Raw genomic sequence first — 24,596 nt, 5'->3', positions numbered from 1 at the left:
TGTGATATTTCTGTGTTACCAAACAAGAAAAAAAATATTGAAATTAATGAACAAACAGAAACCCCTCAAAATGCCCAGGGCATTATAACAGTACAACTGTTGCCAAACTTTTATACTTATATTAACCTTCCTCAGCCAGTGCTAGAAAGGGAAAAGTCATTTCAGACAAGTGAGGGGAATGGTGATGTCTTGAGTAGAAAATTATATAATGAGCTCATGCCTCTTCTATTTGTGAAAGAGATGAGAACTTAGTGAACAAGGAACAGCCAAAGATAAGATTAAATAACTTTGGTCACAGCTCCAGTCCTTTATTATCTCATGCACTAAAACATCACAATTTATCTGCTGAAGTAAACAAAGAGCTTAGAAATGTATGTTACTGAAGCTCAGAAAGATACAATTCAAGAAAAGGAGGACTCTGTGATACTATTCCTAAGCTGAGGGTTGCTTGCTTAATTGCTATTGTTTTATTGTGTAATATTTATCTGATATAAAGACTGAACGGGTAAGGCATGGCATATGTTTTGATTTTGTTGTTTCCAATATAGTTACAGAGGTCTGAGCTATAGACGGTGGCAAAATCTGTAATCCAGACCTCTAGAAATCAAGTACCTTGTAAGATAAGTCACGAGCACTGGAGGACTCAGAAAACTTTCCAATAATGCCTATGAAAATATCCCCCCAAAATTTTTTAAAAATTTTACATTCATCTGTTGGAATATGTTTCTCACGTTAAATAAACTGACTAATAAAATCTGCTAAACCATGACTAGGTGTTTATCTATTGAACGTGAAGAAAGTTGCCCTCGTGAATAAGCACTTAAATTTTATTTTACCCTAGGCCACCCACAGTGTGTTTACTCATCACCCACACAGACTTGTTGTAAAGCAAGCAGGAGGCTAATTCTGACTTAATTTTAAGGTTTGAATACTATGCATGAGTGATAAAATTAAATTTAGACTCCAAGTAAATATGCAGGAGTTCAAGCATGCAGGTTGGTTAAGAGCTTTCATGACTAGGCAAACAAACAGCAAAGAAATCCCAAAAGGTGTAACATAATATTAAAGAAAGACCTCCGTAAGACAGTCATAGAATCTATTGCACAGAAATTCAATACCAGTCCACATGATTATGCTCCTAAACCCACATTTAATCAATTAAATACAAGGCTGCCTGCCCATTGTAGCGAATGAGTGAATCTGAAGGGAATAGCAGTACCCCCAGCATCCTGGCTTATCGATTACATCTGTACAGCAGCAACCTGCCATGATGGTGATGAGAAAATGTGCTGATAGAAGAGGATTAAGGCTTTTGGTTTTCCCTCAGCTTTTCAGATGCTTCCTGGGAAAAGTTCAAAACCCTCCGAGGATGCGTAAACTCAAACACTTGACCAATTAGAGAGACACGTGAAGCTCAGATGATTGATCATTTATGCAGAAGACAGAGGTCAACCAAGCCTTTCTCAGCAGCATGAGCAAAACTGAATTTTGCTGCCCAGGGCTTTCAACCAGACATATGCACAGACACTATTCCCAACCCATGAGGAGGAGGAGGAGAATCTGGAGGGATCAATGAGGGACTGAGGTAGCTAAGGATGGGAAAGGGAGATGAGAGGAGCCAGAGCAGGCTCTGAAGCAGTCACTGAGGGGTAACTTGCTAGATAGGCCATACACTATTTTATTTAGAGCTGACCTTGGGTTTACCCACAAGAAGGGGCCAAACGAAGGTCTTGAGGCCAAAACCCTAGAGGTGCCATAGCAGTTTCTTGGCTAGCAAGTTCTTCTTGCCCAGTGCTTGTTTACTTCACACTAACAGCCTCATTTTCTAAATCAAAATTTAAACAGAGGCAACTAACTTGGCAGGTGGCTATCATGAGATTAGTGGAAGCCTTCCACTCTAAAAGATAGACATGAAAGATTACACACAGAAATTGAAACTGTTCCTACATAAATAAATAAATAAATATATATATATATATATATATATTTAGTTCTGTGGCAAAACTAGAAAGTATTGTGAACTTTCACAAGTAATGAAGTTCTGAAATGATGTCTATGATTCACAGCCTAGAAAGAGCAAAAGAACTAAATACGGGAAGAATTCATGCTGTGCTTATCTGAAGTGCCTGCAGGATGCTGCAATTTCCATGCATTTCTAGCAACTAAGTTCAGAAGTAACTTTTTAAAAACAATGTAGAATAGCTAAGTAAGCACAGGAACATGTAGAAACCTAAAGGAAAGTTGTATCCAAGAAAACAAATAACAATTACATTGTACTATTGAATTTGCATTACTATAGGGACAAGTCACAGAACTCACAGGAGGATTTCCTTTGGTAACAACTGCTGCAGTAAGAGAAATCAGTATAAGAACAGCTTTATTAGCTCTTTGAGGTTAGTTTGTGAACATCAGAGTTTGCCATCAATATTTTACTGCTAATGAGCACCACATATACTGTAGACAGCTGACTAAATAAAAAAGGCCATCAAGATTATCTATTCTTACTAGTCTTTGGGTGCAGGCACTCTTACTAACGTAAACCAGAGGAGATAAGTATCAGTAACTTATGAAAAATGCCATTACAGCATGCTGGAAGCAAAACAGCCATGTGAAATGAGAGGAACAGAACTCAATATAGCGTGCAATGACTGTAAGCTTCAGTGCCCACATACTAAACTTTCTGTACTATAATGATCTGATACATTCATTTTGACCCAGAGACCAGAGATAAATTGTCTTAGCAATACAAACAAACAGCTAAGCAATTAGGGCAAAGTTTTTGGAGAATATACTGATAAGATCTAAAAGCATCGTTGGGTGATGAGGAAAAACAGCCCTAGAGATAGGGGGGTTAACCTAAAGTAAAGGAGAGTGTGTAGTTGCTGTTCAAAATTATGGTGTGATAAAAGAAAAAACAGACAGGCAACTGGCACTGGTATTTGTCTGGCATCTATTTCAGTGTATCCAACTCAAAAAGTAACTTTCATACTCCCACTTTGAGTTAATCAAGTTTTATCTATAAAAATGAAATATTTTAAATGTGCAGTTGTGAAAGTGTTAGAGCCAAGAAATCCATGAGGAACTGCTGTTTTTTAAAGAATTTCCACCTCTTGCATTTCCTTAAAGCAACTTATTAAAATAAAGTTTCCAAGTGCTCAGTTAAAACAGTAGTCAAATGACCAAAGCACCAGTTTTATCTATCAGCTTTTACATATCAGCCCTATTTATAGGGTCAAACACAGGTGTACACTGGAAGCAATAGAGAACCTGTGTTGTAATGCAGAATGTTGGTTGCAACACTGTAGGTACAGAAGTAGAGGTAACCAATATTTAACCTAAACCATACGTTGATTTGGCAATAAGCCTTTGGTTATTGGTATAAAGCATTGCACAAAACATTATCTGACATGAAAACAAAGTATGAAATTCCTTTAGAAAAAAGTGAAACATTGGGTCTAGAACACATGCTTTCAATCTGAGTGGCATTACCCAAGAATTGAATTAGCCATAGCAGATAAGAAACAAATTCATATCCCAGTTTCATATCCCAAATTAATACTTTAAGTGACAGTAAGATAATTTTCTTAGATGGAGATGCTTGCTTATTGCAAAATATCTAAATTTGAATATGCTGAAAGATTTGCAACATGCAGAAGATGAATACACATTGTACTTTTATTGCAGCTGAATAACCAGCGGTCTCAGTGTTCACTTGAGGAATCAAACTGGTATTGTTTTTAGATGCATAATGAAATGCATACAGCACTTTTTTTCCCCTGGATTTCAAGAGAGAAACATGCTAAAAACTTACTTTTTCTTTTAATACTTTTCTTTGAAATCTAAGAAATTCCATAAGAGATTTTGAAAGATAAATAATTCAGTCATTTATGAGAGACATTTCTGAACTGTCATAAATGATCCATAGTGTTAACTCTACCCCATATAACAAAAAAAGCTTTGAAAATTCAATCACATTATCTGAATTCCAGTGTAATTTTCTCTAGCTGTACATCTAATTCTATTGTATAGTACCAAACATAGTCTATAAAAGCCACCTGAATGAAATGGATAGTTATATTTCAATACGGAAAAAGGCTTTACTAGTATTTCCAGAATAAGGCTTGTGTTGAGATTAGCAAATAAGACAAGACTAAAACACCCATTGGTAAACATCAAATTAACACTTAAACACACAGCAAAAATCTTCATTCTTTCATCCTAGGGTAAATGGATATTCTAGCTATTTTCTGGGTAGAAATAAATAAGAAACTCTGAACTTTTTTTTGACTCAGACTCCACTATGAAACACTATGCCCAAATTATTCTGTCTTAATTTACGATCAATAGATCACATTGCTGGTTATTTTGAAAGTCTTTTATTTCAATTTCATTTTCATGACACTGTTAATCAGTTATAAAATCCAGAAAAAAACACTCATAAGTAGCGTTCTCTAGTTATACAGCTGTTCTCCATATCTGCAATAAAATTTTCCCTCTTACCTCTTTTCCTCCTCTAATCTATTCATCACAACCTACCCCTTAACCAACACTGAGCTCCCTGAACTTTCACTTCCAGTCTGCGTATCTTTCTCCAGATAGTAGTGCCCCAGAATTAGTACCTTTAGGAGGAGCATAATGTCAGGCAGCCAACATCACTTCTTAAGAAAGTAGGCTATGGAAATGAAAAGTCATTCTTTCAACTAAAGTGCAGGGCTCTGCCTTGCAAGCACGTGCTGTCAACACAATACTCAAGTATTAATGAGTTAAAATTTGTACCCCCTACCTTAGGGAGAGTGTTAGGGTTTTTTTTTTCTCCCAGCCCTTCCCCTTCACTGCCACAACTTGAACTCCTAATAAAACAAATGGTCTCCTCATGCCTTCAAGCTTTTCTGCACTCTTTTCCCCCCCATCTTTAACTGCTTATACACCTCACCAGCAACTTCAGAGATAGCTGGACTGCCTGACTTCTGGTCACTGGAGCAGCCCAGGGAGCAACTGCAAAAGGGAGAAGGAAGGACACCTGGCCTATGCAATTTCTAAAATAATTTCTTTTTCTTTTTCTTTTTTTTCCTGTTGAATGCTGTCAATACGAAACACACACTGTGATGTGCCATATGGATGGAACTAGCTTGAGTCAGGAATGACCTGTGCAACTCAGCTGCAGACTTCCCAAAGTCTTATCACTGTGTATTTCCTTTCCCTCTGTATTCATTACAGATACAGCTACAATGAAGGCAATATGGAATTGCCTTCCTGGAATATGTGTATGCATATTAGACATATATATATACACTCAAAAAACATTAAATTTGCCAACTGGCAAAAAAACCCACAAAACTAAGGTCAAAAGAAAAAAAAAGGTCATTTTTTCTTACTATGTCACCACAGAAGACAAAGTCATACCTTGCAGTCACGATGGCTTTCTTTTTTCCTTTTTTTCTTTTTTTTGAGAGAGAAACATGTACTATATTTGGCACTTTGTTTCATTCTTTCATTCCGTGTAATAATGATAGATTGATAAGAACAGTTTTCCAGTGTGTTCTGCAGCAAAGAAAATCACTCTAATGTTGCATCCTTCGCACTTTCATCATAGCTGCATAGAAATGCAGCTACTGTTACTGGCAAGTGTCATGGAGCTCGATGGGCACAGTAAAATATATATGTGGTCTCTAACTGAAAACCTCAAGCTATTATGAAGCCCTAACAATGCCTTAATAACAAGATGCCTCCCTTTCCTAGCCTCTTCCTTACACATACAGACACAATATGCACATATCAAAAACTATGAGTGCAGTCTACCTAGGCTTGTGCTCCACACCCTTTACAATAACACACCATTAGACGAACAAATCAGACTTGCCTTTTTTTCCACTCTCTACTTTGCCGTGATAAATATTCATTACAAAATATTTCAGGTTACAGTAATTATTTCTGAGTAAAGCAAAGCCACACATATGAATCTTGTATTTTACTCTGAAAAAAAGAGACATTCTTAGTAATCTGTTTCTCATATAAGACTGATATTCTCACCCATACATCTTTGGGTCATCTGACCCTGGTCCATGAAAAATTCTATCCCGACTCTAAGATTCTACAAAATGCTTAGAAAATTCAGTTAATTTTTAAGAATTTAATTACATCAAATGTTATATTTTTGCGAGACACTCTGTTACCAAAACAAACAAAAAACCCCAACCCTTTTATTTAGGTCTTTTCCATCAGATTTGAACCATCTGCTGCATAGAAGCTTATATGATATATGCACTTAGTTTTATTTTGACAGTCTTCAGTGGGCTGTTACAATATAGTCTGTTTTCCAGAAAAGAATGTAAAACCACCACACCAAGTTGAGTCTTTGGGGGTTGGTTAAGTTTCTCATTAAACTGATGTTCAAGTACATTTAGCATTTTTCCTTAGTGTGGCAACTTGCCAATTTAACACTGAGGAAATTCAGACGCTTATAAATTAAGTTTATAAGTAAGTTTGCTGAAATGACAAATCAGATTTAGAAAACCCGAAACTGGAATTTCTGTCTCTCACTGTGTTATAGTGCAGTGCCCTCTACTGGCCAAACGCCCTCACTTAAAAATGAAAAAAAATTCTTTGAAAAGAACTCCATCCAGACCGAAAAAAAAAAGGCCAAAAAAAAAAAAAAAAAACCACACAGAAGCAGTGTCAGATTCTTAGAAAAGGTTACTACATAATGGCATCAATTTATACTAATGCCAGCTTTGCTTTCTTTTTACATGGTAATAAAAATATTTTGGTGCTGAAATAAATCCTGAAACAGCCCTTTTAAAGAGTTGTAAATTAGAGGTGATAATACTAAAAAAAGGAGGCACTAAGAACTGTAACTTAATATGAAGCCTTATAATGGCAAAGCATAAGACCACAACAGCAATTACTACTGTCCATTGAATTTATCGCTATTTTACCTTTTTCAATTTAGAAATGACAGACCCTCATCTAAATTTCTCTTTGCAGCAATTAATAAAGCTCTTCAAAGCAGTGGGCAGAACTAGCTTTGACAGTGCTACTATGTACCTGAGATGTACCTGAGAGAGGGGATTAGTGAGCATCAAGAATCAGAATAAGAATGAGAGAGATGGAAGCAAGATATAAATATCACCACTTCATCCTCCTTTTGTGTTGCTGTGCGTTGCTCAGTTAGTTTTTCATCTCTCTCCCTCATTTCCTTTTATGCTTGTTTCAGAAATATGAGTGAAACGTAAATGCTGTGAAAATAGGCAAGCTGCAACATCTTCAAGAATATTTTGCACTCTGTCTAACCTTGCTACTCTCATTTTGCCAACCTATACAATCCTTTCAGTCATTTTACCTCTTATAATACCATTCTCTTCACTAGCTACTCTATAAGCAGTATTGCTTTCCAACTTTCTCCAAAACCTATATTAATTCAATGACAATATGGGCAATATTTATATGTTGCATCAAGTGCCTGAGCATGCTTTCAAAAATTAAGAACAGCAGTATTTTAAAATAATCCATGAACATGTGCAAATGGACAATAGATAGTCCAGTGCATCTAGCTCATGAGCAGGGACCCTACCTGTCCCATTCAAACTCAACAATAACAGCTTTGTTAATAAGAGCTTTCAGCAGACTCAATTATCCTGCACATGATCACTATAATTGATCTATTGGTATTCAATACACTAGATTTGTTGGTGATTAGGTGAACAGTTTTCTTTAGTGAACCTGAAAGTGATAACTGTATGAGAAAGTTTTGATATCAATGAGGTGATAAATGGTGCTTGTACAGAAAAGCCCCCCCTCCAAAAAAAAACCAAACCCCAGAACAGATTTACGCTATGCTTTGTATCAAGAGTTGTAGACTGCTGGGATTTTCAAGCAGAGTCAAAGCAGATGAATACAAAAATACTCCTAGTCCTTGGTGAATACCTCCACTGCCATATACAGATGGATAGAGCAACTGGAAAATGGAAATAAATCTGAAAGATGAATTTAACACCTTTTTTTTCCAAGTGCTGACCAGTACCTTAAAAAGGGACATACAGAACATTTTATTTGATAACTATTGATGGAAGCTTTAAGTTGCTTAAGTTTTATAATTTCTTCCATTCACTTCATGTAAAATGTCTTTGTTAGTGGGCAATGGAGGAAACTACTTATATTTCATACCTGCAAACTCTGATAAATTGCTTGCACAAGAAAAAGATAGCCTAACACTGTTCCTGAATTTGCTTTTAAGGAGAAAAATCAGATGCCAAGACAAATCCAGAAGTATCTTCCTTTGACTATAGTTGTGTGGATTAGCAACTACTATGGTGTTCTCCTTTCCAGAGAATAGGAGTGCTGTTTCCCCCCTGTGTCTGTAGTCCCCAATTCTGGTAGAGGAGGGAGCTGCTCTGGTACTTTGTTCCTGTGGGCGAAACAAATTTCTTCGAGACTTGGAGCGAGCCCAAGTGCAAACAGAAAAGAGTCTGTTCTTTGCCCTCCTTATGCTTCAATTCTCACTTTGATTCATCACAGATCCATTTGTGATCTTCCTTTTGTATTCACTGATCCTGACACAGCCCAAAGTGTTCAACCACCCTCACCTCACTGTTAGCTTCTCCTACTAATGCAGAGCGCTACACTGTAGGCCTTAAGATTATGTGGCCATTGCCAGGTCTCAGGCCTGTCTTTTCACCCCTCCTTGGGGCTGTTCTACAGCTTTTAGCAATCAGCAATTTCCTCTCTTTTCTTTCTTTTTTTAAGCAGAGATTCCCTCTGATTGTGCAATAGCCACATCCTAAAGCTGAGTTGTTCTGCTAATCGTTTTGCAGATAAGATCTCTCTCATACAAACCAAGAGCTGTTTTTGATGCTATGAGTTTAACAGAAAACAACTGAGGAGGGAGCAGTGGATATCTGGTTGCTTCCATCTTCAGATCTCAACCTATGCTTTTATCGCACCATTTTAAGAATTCAAAGTGAAATAGTAAACCATGTGCACAGTCATGTTACACACTGATTAGGTCATATGAAAGCAGCCAATCTGTAGCAGAAATCCCTTCTAAGCTTTTGCAGAGAATGTTTTAGCTAGAATTGTATTAAACACCGTTCCCTAACATGATGCAACTCTGTTGTGGACAGGGCCTCAAAGACAAGCAACAGTCGGTCTTACTCTCACCCACGAAAAGTAATTAAGACCCCACTTTCCTGTGGGGAAAAGGTGTAGCTATCACTTCCCTGGCAGCCTGTTCCAACTAAAGAGTTGTTACTACAGCTGTTCAGCTGACAGCAATTACCACTGACAATGGTCATTGTATGTGGATCTCACCTTCTAAAGGCTTCCTCCCAAGAGAGTTGATGTGATGACTGCTGAACTGCAGCATTATGCTGCTTTCTGCTAAGAGACCAACTGACTTTACCTTTACATGACCTTAGTGAGCTACAAAATGCATATCCAACCACAGTTGCTTAACCATGCTGACATACAGAATTTCTAAATCTTGCTTTTTCTTACACTGTAAAGAGCTTTAAACACCACAGTTTTAAACTACAGAACTCTGAAAAATAAAAACAGGATGTCTGCTTTTAAAGCTGGGGCTGTGGATATTTTTCCTGAGACTGTGCTATCTGGGACCAGGTTGGCGTAATCTTTCAATGCAGCCTATTGGCCAAATTCTCTCTTTCCTGCTGGAAGGTTAACTCTGGTGCATGATAGAAAATATTTTCATATTTTCATGGCCAGGTGTTGCTGTCATCACAGTCTGCCTAACAATAGGGCCAGCTGGAGAGAAAAAAAAAAAGCCTTATATAAAGCTGTGTTCAGTGGTCTCCTATACCCATGCAAAGCTCCAATGCAGCCAGGGAGGATCAGGAAAGACAGATAGTATTTGCACAGCCTCAGTATGAGAACACTGATAGATGCAGATCACCTGTAGTGGGTGCTCTCCCTCACAGAAGATGTGCACTGTTTTCCTGGACCATTTTTTGGTCCATAGCTCCTTGATAAATGACCCAAAATGTTTCAAGGCAGCAAAATCTTTGCTCCTTCCTTTTCAGAGTATCAGTTCCTCTTGGATGACCAACAGGCACTGGGTTTGTTGCATGTGACAACTCCATTTAGTGGCAGGGTGCACAAACTAATACACTCTACTTCCTCTCAGTTATTGCAGTTTGAAACATGCAATTGAGGTCCAACAGATATAGGTCTTCTGAAGAGACAAGAGCATACCAAAGAAAATGAAAAGAACAAGCAAAGGAGCAAGCAGAGGCTGTCTGAAATAGGATAGCTCAGCAGCTTCCACACCAGCAATCACTGCAAGTCCACAGCTAGCATCACAAGTCTCCCTATGGGCTTTGTGTTGGTAGCAGTAGTCTTCTGTATCGTGTTTCAGCTCTGTCCTTTTGGAGAGGGTTCCTTTCCAGCCAAATAAGTTCTTAGCTGTCGCAGGCTGTGGTCACCTCCAGCTTCCTTATGCAGAGGTAACTTATGAGACTTCACTAGTCCTGTGAGACTAAGGGATAGAAGGACATCTCCACTCCTCTCCAACACCGTTGCCATTCCCGGTAAGCAGCTCCCTCCCTTCCAAGATCCTCCCTGCTACAGCATTCAAGTGCATACAAATGTCTGTTACAACCTACACAGGACCTCAGCAAGCTGCTTGTTCATGCCCATCATTTTAACTTCTGTTTGTCTTTTTCTTCCTCAAGAGGGGTTTAGATAGTCCAAGAATACCTTTTAGTGAAAGTCAATAGGACTTGTATTTGACTGTCTTGCATTTCAGTCAAGCTCCATATCCATCCTCAAAGGCTGCATCACTTAACACAGGTAAAGCACATCTCAGCTGTAATTCCAGTTTAAACAAGCTTTTGGGAGAGGCTGATCTTAAATGTTCCAATTAGGATGAAGCATTAAAGATCCATTATTGTTTGGCTCCTGCTCTCATTTGGAATGTGCGTTTCTCCTCCTTTCTTCCTTTTTGTCACATACCAAATTTACATGTACTTTGAGAGGTTTTGTTTGCATTTGTGTTGCATATGAACAGAGATCAAGGATCGGCAACCTTATCTTCCTACTCATCTTACAGGCCAGAATGACATGAGCTCTTTCCTCAGAGGACATCGTAATACATATGGTAGGCTGCATCAGATAGATAAAACAGCCTTGCTGAAGCTGGACAGGGGACAAGTAAGACTTAACAAAAAAAACAGACACCACAGCTTGACACTTGCTTAATCAGTGCCATTCAGAGTAATCTCTTACCTCTTTCCTTAGCAGCAACCTGTTACAAAGATACAGGAATTTGCCATGTATTCTGATTTTACAAGCAGCCCAGGCTTTAAGGCACATTGCGTGCCCGATTCTACACCAGGCCCTCTGGCCTTCTGTCAGAACATCTATGTGCATACAGTAGGAAATTAGGAAGAAGGAGAGACTTCAAGATAAAACATCATGGAGAAAGAAGTGGTACCATACATTATACTGAGGCACTGAGTTAAGTTGAATGAAAAAATCCATCTTTAAATTGTTTGATTTTACAACTTCTGAAAAAAAAAATCAGGTGATATAAAGAAAGTGCCAATATTAGCGAGAAGATAAAAGTGAGAAAAAAAAGTTTTACCTCTAAAAATAACGTACTTAAGATTTAGATCTAAGAACTTGCTCTAAACATGTGATTTAATCTTGATACTGTTACCATATATGTAGAAGATTACTCCTAATGACCAAGCAAATGTGCTGTAACTGGTCAAATATAATCTCTGGCTTTTTGTAGCTTTCATAGCACAAACAAAACATCATTTTACAGTCTCTCTATTCATTGATGGAGTCATCTTCTAATTGTTCAACAGAATTTGAAAATTGGGTAAGTACATCATATATGATAAGGTAGTCTTGGCACTTATTGTTAAAAACAGAAAACCCTACCACTCATCACCTGTTTCAAATTAATCAAGTCTGACAGTACTTATGATGAAATAAATGTGTTAAAATCTAGCAGTCTCATTATTTCAGCTTTGGACAACTCAGCCAATATAAATCAATGTAGCTTCACTGAGGTCAACAACTACAAGAGATTTTTACCCCTGAGAAACTTGGCCTGAGATATTCAGCAAGAGCTTCAGACAGCAACAGAATTACATATGAAATATGATGCCTTTGTTCCCTAGCTCAGGGAGGCTGCATTTTTCCACAGTTTCACCTGGATCTCTGGAAACTGAAATGTCATGCCAACTATCCAAAGCAGCTATATTTGTACAGAAAGCTATGCTACACTTGAGCTCAATTTGCAAATTTGCTAGTTGTTTGGGTTTTTTTATTGACATCTTCCCTTTTCTACCATGAGAACATACTTCCTCTAAGCTTGCATGGATCACCAATAATAGAAATTCAATATTAGAAGTATTAACCACTGAAACCTGGGCAGTGCTGCAGCCCCCTGAACTGGGTTGCTTTCACTCAAGACACATTCTCAGATAGTGATATCAACAGCTTCTGACCAGCCTGACACATTTTACGGAGTAACCACTGTAGTTACTATCAGAGCTAATGCACATGGGCAGGTTGATGCAACAGAGGTTTGTCCAAGGTAGTTGGGCTCGAGTGCAGCAACTGTTCTCCTGGGACAAAATCTGCCTTCCCACACAACCATTTTGCACAAGTCTGCCACCAAACTGCCATCAGACTGCCGCCAAAGGTAAAGGTTACTGTAATTAGTGAACATCTCTCCCGTCGTCTGTGTAGCACAGAGGATTTCAAAAGAATATGCTGTTTGTGTTACAGAAAAAAACAAACCTTACAACTGTAGGCCTGACATTTCATGTTTAATAATCAATATGCCAGCAAAGTTTAAAAAAACAACCAGTTACAGGCTTTGAAATAAAGACTTACTGTGAGCTTGATCTTGTAACTCATATGCTTGTTGAAGGCAAGGAAAACTTTGGCATTTGGCAGCTTGACAAAGTCACGCTTGACTTCACAAAGATGTTCCTCATGTGAGATTGTCATCATCATAGCATATTACCATTAACTGTTATGTGAAAGCCATATTTCCACGTACTTTGCAAATGGAGAAGGTTCACTACTTGTACACCTTTGGCTGAACTGTACTCTCAGAAGAATTTTTGTCTAATTCATTGACCGCACCGTGACTCTTGAATCAGGATTTGTCTCGCTTATCAAATGTGTGTAATTCCTGAATGAGTTAAATCCAATTCCATTACATAGTTCATTACAAACAAACAAACAAACATATAACAACAGATAAAGCCACTACTTAATGCCAGAACATGAAACAATGTCCCCAGGTGAGCAAACAGGAATAACTGTTCATTCCAATCAGGTAAACAAGCAGAATAAAAGTGGAGCTTTTAATAGAAACACAAAAAAAGCTTTCCCCATCACAATTTCCAAGGCACACTACAACATGTATGAATGCTTACCTGTTTATATTTCTTCTAAAAGACAAGACAAATAAGCACATTAAGTATATCTAATATTCCAATTAGAAGACCCATGCAAATCACAAAAATACAGTGTTAAAATTGTCTTAATGTTTGTATTAGAAATGGCAGTTTAAAATAAGATCCATAAGTAGGTTTGTTCTGTATTTGTCCAATGAAGTTCACCATTTGAATAATGAAATGCTGCATTTCTACTCAGCAATCAGGACATTGCTTAAATTAATGCATTCTTGGCTTTGTTTTTATGCAGTACCTAAAGAGCTTTATAGTACATCTATAACTTTTTTATCCTTATGTTTTCTGTACATTCAAAGTTTATTACAAATATTCAGAAGTTAAAATTTTTATATACATATGTAGTACATCTTAGAATTTAATAATTATTTTAGCAATATGTATGTTCCATTTATATGCACCTGACATTCACATCAAAAAAAATTAATAATATATTATTTTAAACATTGTAACATATAACTTCAAACACTGTGCATATTTTTCATTTTTTCATGTGTATATTTCATCAGCCTTCTACTATTCCTTTTCATATTTTCCACCCAAGAGAGAAATACTTTTAAACTCTAATAAGACCTGGAACTGCAAGTACAGTTTGCAAGGTGCATTATACAGAATAACATACAATAACACCAGTTTTCATGTACTAAACAGTAGAAATATTATGCCTGTTTCTGTCCAAATGCACAACCTTTGCTGTACTAGCAAAAAATAAATAAATAAATAAAGCTCAATTTAAATAGAACAGTTTATAATTCTTCGATTTGAAGAAAGGTCCAAAGTATACTATCTTAGGAAATTACAAGCACAAGGATATCCTGTATAAAAGCACATTATAATTACTGTTCATTTAACACATGTATCATCTGCGTGAGTTACCTGGCAGAAGATAAGCATATAAAGAGAAAGAAAACATAAAAAGCAGCCACACTACAGATTGAAACAGCTTTACTTTCAAATTCATTCTGAAGAGCATTATCTATATTTTTCCCTGACTGAAGACAAGCAGCATAATTTCAGAAATCTGTTGCAACTGGAAAATTCATCGCTCGTAATAGTGGTTTTGAAAGATTCCTATATGAAAATATTCTTTTTGTCTTCCTGAAATATCTTCCAACATAGCTGTGATTTTACTGGGGCCCCCCAATACACTGGCAGAAGTGAAAAGAGTTGAATTGTCACAAACCCCTGATATCAGCTCTTGACATTTCTACCCCTGTGCAGATATCCTAAAAGAACTTCAAGGGTCTTTTAAATCTGTTTTTTCCTCCAGGAAATACAAATTTCAGTGATTCCTTTAGATCCATCTGCAGCTTCTGAGAAGAAAATAAAAGGCCACAAATCCAATTTTCTCTCCCGTGTGCACTGTCATGCACTGACCAGTTTATGTTGGCTGTATGTAGCCCACCAAGATAATTTGTCTACACACAGTTTGCTCCTAACTGCCTCTTTCCTCCAAAGTCCCCTTGGAAGCCTGCTGCACGCTGTATTAATTGTTCTGGCCATTTTTCCCAGTGAAAAGCCCTTCGGCCTTTCCCAAACCAGAAACAAATCCAATGAATTTTAGCTTGATGACAAATCTATCACGGAGTGAACTCCACTCACATTCATGTGTAGAGAGCTTTCATCATACATTCACCCTGATGAGCTAACATGGAATAGTTGGAGAAAAATAAATAAATCAGGAAATCACATTATTCTGAGCAAAACTCCAGTTTTCTGTAAATCTGTGTGCCAGTTTCTTAATACACAGTAAGAACCAAACAAAACAAAAGGCATGCAAGTTTAGTGTATAATATTCTTTTCTTTGTCCTGCATTTTTAAGAATTTTAGTATGCTGTATATTCTGTTAGATTGACAAACACGTTGAACATATATTTCTTATTATTCTTTTAGGTAACCTTGCACTGATATAGCATGAACATTTTCCTGCAGTTGAGTACCCATCAAATTATTGTTAGCCCAGTGATAGGTGAAATAGAGATCTGTGAATCTAACACACAAGATTTTGCCTTCTAAGTTCTTTTCCCATTACTAGAAAAAAAATCTCATACACAAAGTCTTTTCCAATGTCATATCTAAGAGAAGTCAGTCAAAGCTTATTTCAATTTTTAAAAAGCAATATTATACCTAAATATTTCCCAAAGAGTTTTCCCAACAAAAATTCCATACTTTCTTTTGCAAGTGTGAACACAGTCAAGCTTTTTACTGACATTAACATAACATCCAAACCACTAGTTAGACATTCATGGGCTTGTATCAGTTGTACTGTGCTGTTAGGCCATACACCACTGCTCACCCATGAGTTTTATTCACCAGTGTTATTTGTGTCAGTTTATGCATGTAAGATAAAACCTTAGGATGATATCTGGATGCTCTGCTCCATCCGGTCCTTGCTACATCTTCTAATACTCTGCTTCACATTTGAAATTTACTCTAGAGTCTCTAACCCCAGCACTGAAATTGTACATTATAGGACAGAAGTATCGATGCTACTCAAGACCCTACCAAAAGACAATAATATAGAGGCGTCCTGCATGCATAACACACTTCTTTCAAGGAGTACCATCATAAGCATTTGCTAAACTCAAGACAAACAACATGAGAGATCTTTCAACAACTGCGGTCAAGTCACAATAATGTGGATGTTCTGTTCTTACCAATATAGACACCAACAGTACCTCTTTAATAATTCTACTTTCAAATTTTTGGCGTATCATTTCCTTACAATAATTTCTTCTTTGTCAAAACATTACACTTAGTGTAGCCTTTCTGTATTTATACATGAACATTTCATTCAATATTACACTTATTAGGAGATCTTTAAATATCTAACTGATTCAGAACTTTGCAAAGTATAAATCTACCTGTGAAATGCAATCTCAGGAACCGTTTTATCTGCCATAAAATGTAAAACAGGACATACATATCAAAATTGCAAGCCACTCATCACAGAGCAATTCTCTTTCCAAATGGCAGACGACCTCCGTTGAACTTAAAAACCCGACTTCAAGCCTATAGTAATATTCACATACAATTGCATAAGATCAAGCTTGTAATAGCTTCAGGTGTAGCCAAAGAATATTAGTTTTATTCAGTGATGAGTCTTCCTCACCATTAACAGACATTTATATTATTGAGTAAAATCTATTATTCCACTTACTGTGCCACATCAGATACAGCTGGCAGTGGTGACTCTTCTGATACAAGGTCAATGTCATCGATGAAACTGTTGGCCCATGACATTTCATGAGGGTTCCCTTCCACACGTCTTTTTACTGCACAAATTATTCAAAGAAGTCATAATACATTAGGAAGGCAACATATGTAATTGTTTTCCCTTGCCTGTAATATTCTGCAGTAGATTAAAGAAGAGGTTCTAATATGGGACATAGCTTTCTTTTTTGTCAGAATCAGTGAAATTGATGCTTATAACATATATTCCATACAAAAATATGTATTCGTATGTAAAGGCCAAACACACAGGCTTTTCTTCTTGAGGGTTTCCCCCAGTGTAAGCAGGAATTCATTGTTTCTAGAAATTTCACTACAGACTAGGAAGGCAGGCAATGGCCACCATATGAAGGAGTTCACTCAGACTGCAAAACAGGCAGAAGTGCAGCTAGCCCAGTAACTGATGAAAAATACTTTTGTTTCACCTGTTCTGCACCTACTCTGGTGCCCATTTCTATCAAGTACGGAGCTGACTTCTTCCAGTATAATGTATGTGTGTCCTTCTGAGTTCAGTTGCATCGATATTCACAAACAATTGCTCCATTAAAAAGTCTTTACTGTATTTGATTCAAAAATCATGAAGTAAAACTAGCTTAAATTGCTGTGATCTGAAATAACAAATTTGTCATGACTACTAACGATCCTAACATTTTCTAATAATGTTCTCTATTCTATTTTAATTTTGATCATTCTTGAAGGCTCTGCTGGAAAAGTCTAACTTGGAAAACGCATAAGATGATGCATATACAATTCAAGGGGGGAAAAAAAGATAAATGTTTCTGGAGGGTGGAATCACTGAAAATAAGTGCCATAATTAAAACAAATAAAAGACTAAGTAGCGTCACTTTCCTGCATACACTGTGATGGGGAAGAGAGAAAAAAAAAACACACAACAGAAATGAGAAAGATTGCTTCCTAGAAAATTAAATTACTGAAGTCCCAAGTTAGTTCTACGGCACCACTTTAGCTGGACTACATTCAAGCTAAACTCTAAAGCATTCAGCATCAGAGCTTACTGTTGGAAGAGCTATAGCATATATGACAAAGAGTGAAAACGAAGTCAATAGAATATAACTAAAATGGCACAACCGAACACTGCTGAAGGACTGAAAATTACAAAACTATTTGATTTACATCTGCTGCATTTAATCGTAATTACTCTAAACTACGTTTCCAGGGAAAAGCAAGGCTTTCTGAAACCGGAAACATGAACTTCTATACCCTTCCAGCATTACTGAAATGTTTTGGTTGCTCCAGAGGAGCACATTTACATTGTGAGACCTGTCAGTTTTGCATTTGCGATATTTTTCTATAAAAGAGTACGTAGTCTTATCTTTGGACACAGTCTTAAGACAAAAAAATGATTTAATATTTCAAATATCTTTGGGAACCACAGAAGGATTTAGGAATAAGCTTCTTCAGTCTCCAGAGAGGTAACATCACCCATGATCACATCTGCAAACTTAGACTGGGAGAGGTTTTGGCTTCAACTTCAGTAAGGATTTCTCCTCTAAGAAACCTAGCAGAACTTGAAAGAGTCTGCCAAAGGCAGAGTTAAGTCACTATATGCCCATGTAAGGCATAAGCAAATTAAGAAGAAGACATTTTTGTTCCTACTAACTCCTATTACTCATTAGACAGCTGAAAAGGCAATGGTAGGACCCAGTTAAATTGTGGATTTTACCTCATTTATAACATAGGATAGATATTACAGCTACTGTGAAACTCACCTTCTCATTATTCCCATTTGTGTTACCCCCAGGTGTGTGAGGAAGCCCTGTTTCACTGACTGCAGGCCTTGCAGAAACACGGAGAATATAATCCTGTGCTTAACAGCCTCAGCTGGCACTTGGTTACCCACACAGGCATGCCAAGCTTCTGTTTCCTCTTTATGTAGGGGGAAAGCATGCAAATTTTCTTATTTGGTGAAGACTTTGCTATTTTTGCAAACTTTGCAACTATTTTTGCCAGTTTGGCTACAGACTAGATTTATCTCAAAAACCTGCCATTAGCATACACAGATATTAACAGAAAGAAGATCTTCTCCTAGAAGTGCTGTCCTTGAGCACCAGTCTCAAGTGGAAAGCACAGGTCTGAGGCTCATAACATTTGGGTGATGATATTATAAGATTTCTTACTCCTCGGACACTGGTCATTGTTCCCTCTCAGAGACACCTGACTCGCATTGGATTCAGTTCAGGTTAGTGGTTCATGAAGTATTAAGCCACCACAAGGCAATTCAGATTTTATTCTTGTAACCCTAATAAAATCTATTTACTGCTAAGTCCCTCTATGCTTTTACCATTCATTAAGTTCTGTGTGACCCCCTACTTTAAAATATTAACCCTTTAATACTTCAATGTTTTCCTGTCCACAATTCCACACATTAATGTCAATAGTAAACACAAGTGTCGTGCCCTTTGCTCTAAATATTTTTCTGTCTTTAAGGCGACTGTCAGTTGTGAGCAGCTGTCTTGTCGAAAACCCTTTTTTGAAGCAACTCATTTTCTGAGGTAACTGTCATTTGCACTGAGTGAACTTCCAACATTTGCTTCAACAGAAATGTTCAGTCATAAATCAAGATCCCAAAAAGTCACACAAAGAGCAATCAAAATATTTTTGAGTGTCAAGAAGCCTTGAGCTTATGAGCAATGAAGTAACCCATAATAATCATTCACAATCATGCTTTCATTCTGAAGAAATGTCAAACATTAAAACACATTCACGCATGGCAGCGATGCTTTCCAGGAATAAAATCTGAAGTTGTAAGATCCAGCTATTACATATGGTAAGTTTTTAACAGCTGCAGCTCAAGCCGGAGCAACTATATCTTCCTTCCCTACATTAATTTTAATAAACTTTCATTTTGTGCACTGGCTTTATGGATACAAACACCTAATTTTTGTTGGTGCTACAGAAGAGCAGGGAGGGGAGGCAGGAAAGTATGGAGGAAAGAGAAGAGAAGCCCTTTCCAAGGGCTACTGACAAGATGAAGAAGCTGTTCCTGTTCAGTTAAAGAACTTATAGCATCTTCTGAGCATGAACAGGAAGCAGAAAATACAGACTGGCACCTAGTGCACCACTGAATGCCATAAACATAGGACTCCCATGAAACAAAACAACAACTCAGAAAATGAAACAGCCAAAGGAAACCTAAATTTCATAAACCTCTGTATTTTTCTCTTTAGTGTCAATTTCTAAAATGGTGAATAAATAAAATAAACACCCAAATGTGACCCAGAGCCATGGTCATCCTTAAGTAAGCAACAATGCCCACTTATAACCAGGATAAAATAACCACGAAGACTTTGCACTATTCTGTTTTCAGATAAGTATGGGGTACAGGGAGATGGGGAGAAAGGCAGGTCTCTTCAGAAACCTGCTCTATCATCAATTCACCTACTGCAAAACCCTCCAACTTATTGATTGTCTATCAGGAGGGTTTTTTCATATTCACCAAAAAAAAGCAAAGAAAATTTAAAGATAATTCATGCTATTCTCATGGAATATTATACTTGCTGAAAGTCTGCAGATGGGAAGCAAAGGGTAAGCTAAACCAGTGTTCAACCAAAGCGGTAAAAAGATTAACATTCAGAGAGCAGTGGTGAGGATAAGGTCTCTTTCTCTATTAGATGAAAGAAAGGGTGGGGGGGTTATGGTCATTTGGGGTTTTGTTTGTTTGTTTTTAAAAAGAACATTGTCAAAAAGGGACTTAAGAGACCAAAAGTAAATTCCAATCTATTCCTTCAATGCTGCTTTTATTTTTAAATTACTTTTAGCAACTTCCCTTTTTCTTTTTTTCTTAGGAAAAAGGCTTTATATTTGTGCTCAAAAAGCTATTCTATATGAAATAACTCTGAAATGAAGTTAGGTGTGAAAAAGAAAAGTAACAAGATAGTATTTTATACCATGTGATGTATTTTTGCCACTGTTATATACTTAGCAAGAACTTATAAGAACAGTAAGAACCAACAACATAAACAGTAGGCTTTAGCAGCAATCCATAACTAGCTTTTTGATTTACATTTACACAGCTGTAATGGAAATAAAATGCAGTTTCTTTCCATATGTCCTAAACCACTGACAGATTAAAAAACAAAACAAAGAAAACCCACACAACTCCCCACATCCACAGTTTTTCTGTTCATTGAATTCAGTTGGATCTGGCACATTGTCAAAATTATTACGACAACTAGTCCACTTTATAGGCTTTAATAAAACTTTTCTTTGGAACTCAATTCAAATGAAATATAAAGTAAAGAACTAACTTTATCTGTGGATCAGACTACATGTTCAACAATGGGAAACAAAGCAAGTTTACCAGTTTCTTTACAATGAGACCAAGTGATATTTTTTTAAAGGTACCCAAGACCAATTTTCTGATATGACACAAACGTTCAATAAGGTTTAAGTTCCTAAATCCCACAGGCTTTTGAAAAGAAATCAGCTTTGCACTCTTCAACAATGCATTTCATTGTTTGATTGATTTATTCCCACAGCAATCATCAATTTAAAAGAATGTGCCTGCACAGAATACTTTGTGGGTGAAATGACAGGGGGTGGGGGTAGGGAGGTTGGAAAAAAAAGCTCTTAATTTATGTTCATTCACACTCTACAACACTAAACCAGGAACTTCTGCTTTCTTTACAGTCTAGAGAGAGAGAGAGAGAAAAAGGGAAATCTCTGAAAAGTGACTCTGTCAACCCAGTCTCAGACACGTGCATTAAGCTATTAAATGCACATACCTTGCTTCTATGTATAAGGTAGGTTGGATCAATCTAACCTAAATGCTGCCATTGCCAGTTAACTGCTTACTGGCTTTCAAATCAGAAGTTATCCTGTTAAAGCATTCCCTCTAATAACACTGGGCTCAAAGAGGAAAAAAAAAAAGAAAGAAAAAAGTCTTCAGTTCGCTATTATGTCTCAGCAGCCAAATGGTGTTCAAGCTCAACTGAGCAGTCACATTGGAAGAATCAGGCAAAACATGTTACTGGCATAGACTGAATCACTTCTGTGATATGTGCTAATTTGTTGCATCAAAGTGAGAAACAGCCTTGGGAATATCTTGTATTGTGGTATGTGCTAATTTGTTACATCAGCGAGAAACAGCCTTGGGAACATCTGTGGGAACATCCTACAGCCTGTGGTGGGGGGCATGTACCCCGCCTGAGAAAATTGAGTTGAGCAAGCAAAGCGGCAATGTTAGTTTAGATAGCCTAATATGGCACACAATGCAGAGGAAGACTCCAGCCTTCATCCCCACGACCACCAGAGGGCTGAAGAAGACCCCCTAGCAACAGCCGGCGCAACCGTAGAGTTTACAGGAAGTGCCATGTATACCCGGAACTGGAATCGCATATAAGGAGACTGTGAGGGGGGGGTTGCGCGCGCCGTTGGTGGAGCAGGAGACTCCCCGGCCGCCCAGCGCTGTTTTGCTTACTTGTGACTTGCTCAATTATTCTATTAAATTGGGATTTATGCAACCTGGCCCAAGTGGTTGTCAATTTGTCACGTTTACCTATAACAACTTCTGTATGAAAATTGTAGACGAGAGCTTTACTTCATTATTATTGTGGAACCAAAGCATCAGGAAATGCTCAGTCAGTACAAGACTAAATAACATATAGCTGTTCTTATTTTAGTTCATTGACATTTCCATCAAAATGATCAAATCCGGGCATTTGATTTTAGAGATAGATTTAAAATCCATACTAGCGTCTCAAACATAAACCATCTGCAAATACCAACATACGAAGATTGTCCCATATACAACTCAGAGCTGCAGGTGCTCAGTACCATTAAGAAACAAGCCATTTTAGGTACCTAATTTTAAGCATCTAAATTTACTGTTATGAGCAATTCGACTGATATTGCAGTTTTTGTATGTTCCTCCTGAATTCAATTTTGCTCACAGAAGACCTGCAGAATCAGGCCAAACTGATTCAAACAGCAGTTATAGAGCAGAACAGAAATAAAAGAGCAACTCAAGAAGTAAGCTGAGTAGCAAGAATAAGTCCACATTTGCTGCAAACATATTGCTAAGTAGCGCAGCTAACAGAAGCAGCAAACAGATGCAGCAGCTTGCGCAGCAGTGTTTGGGCTCTGACTAGAACTTTTGAGGACCTTGTTGAAAGTTGTGGGGCTTTCTGAGGACTCCCGAGGAACTAGAAGGTGATTACTGTGAACAGGAAAGGGGAAGCCAGGCAAGGACAACTGCAGGAGGCCTTAACTTTTTCTGGGAGAAGCTCTACCTAGGAGCAGCCAACGAGCTCTCTGTTGCCCCTGACCAGAGGGAGTTGGGGCCTTTGATCCCAGTGGCCCTTGATTAGGGCAGTCAAGCACCCTGTGAGTCAGTGCTAGGGAGAGGCCTATATAAGAGCCAGGCCTAGAGTGCAGCTCCCAGAGGGCAGCAGTTTGTGCAGCAGAATGTAAGAAGGCATCTTTGTTTCCAATCCCTGCGGTGTACGCTTCCTCAAGTATGGTCATGACACACCACAGAGCACATTCCCCAGTAGCCGTTGGAGTCGCTGTGTCAGAGGCTGGGACCCAGACAGACCCTCTGAAAGCAGATGCAGCTCTACAGGTCTCAGGCTGCAGGGAGTGCTTGGGGCCTCTCCGGGAGGCCTGGGCTGGCAGTCAGCTCTCCTGCAGGAGGTGTGCTGCTGTTGACGAGTTGTTTCGTCAAGTAAGGGAGTTACGGGAGGAAGTCAGTAGGCTGCGTAGCGTCCAATAGGATGAGAAGGAGACAGACAGGGTATTCTTGGAGACTGTACAGCTCCAGGAGTCTCAGGCCCCCACAGCAGTGGAGCTGCTGGAGGGCTCTGTGCCGTGTGAAACGGTACATCATAACACTGTAGAAGGTGGCTGGAAGCTGGTCACTCCTCATAGGAGGAGAAAGGCTCCTACTCCTCCTGAAGACTTGCAATTGAGGAACAAGTTTAGTGCCCTCCAGGATAAGGAGGAGCTGGACATGGCTGCAAGGGAAGCAACTGGGACAACAGACCCTGTGCCATGTGGGAGCATCCGGAAGAAGCGGCGAGTGATTGTTGTGGGTGACTCCCTGCTGCAGGGGACGGAGGCACCTATCTGCTGACCTGACCTCCTGTCTAGAGAGGTTTGTTGCCTGCCAGGGGCTTGAATATGAGATATCATGGAAAGACTGCCAAGGCTTGTCCACTCATCAGACTATTACCCTCTGCTGCTCTTCCATGTGGGCACTGATGACACCAAGGGCAAACTGGAAACCATCAAACAGGATTTCCGAGCTCTGGGGATGGTGGTGAAGGGTCTGGGAGCCCAGGTCACTTTCTCCTCAGTCCTGCCAGTGAGAGGGATGGATGTGAGGAGGAGGGGACGGACTTTCCAAGTTAACAGCTGGTTGCGCCACTGGTGTTGGCAAGAGGGTTTTGGTTTCTACGACCACGGGACCCTGTTTGAAGATTGACAACTGATGGCGAGAGATGGGATCCACCTCACTAAGCGGGGCACGTGTGTCTTTGCCAACAGGTTGGCCAACCTGATAAGGAGAGCTTTAAACTAGGAAAGACAGGGGAAGGGGAGAGTTAGAGTGACAGGGTAGTTGGCAAAACGTGGCTCAAGTCGGGATGCCTCCAGTGGGTGCATGCAGCCAGGGAAGTGCGCACGGGACATGGCTATGGAGGAGCCTCTTGTATCCCTCCTGGGAAACCTGCGTGCTCAGTCACCTCTCTGAAATGCCTGTACACCAATGCATGCAGCATGGGGAATAAACAGGAAGAACTAGAGATCTGTGTGCGGTCGCAGGGCCATGATCTCATTGCAATTACAGAGACATGGTGGGATAGCTCACATGACTGGAGTGCTGTCAGGGATGCTTTTTAGGAAAGACAGGCCAGGAAGGCAAGGTGGTGGAGTTGCTCTCTATGTGAGAGAGCA

General features: G+C 38.6%; 1 pseudogene; it reads right to left on the bottom strand.

Annotated features, from left to right (window-relative positions):
- Positions 1 to 24,596, bottom strand: part of LOC106488321 (potassium voltage-gated channel subfamily KQT member 1-like) — a 542,964-nt pseudogene that overhangs the window by 413,000 nt on the left and 105,368 nt on the right.

The sequence above is a fragment of the Apteryx mantelli genome, chromosome 1 (genome assembly GCF_036417845.1).
Source record: "Apteryx mantelli isolate bAptMan1 chromosome 1, bAptMan1.hap1, whole genome shotgun sequence".
Lineage (NCBI taxonomy): Eukaryota > Metazoa > Chordata > Aves > Apterygiformes > Apterygidae > Apteryx > Apteryx mantelli.
The sequence above is the reverse complement of the archived record's forward strand: the minus strand, read 5'-3'. Positions and strand labels throughout refer to the sequence as shown.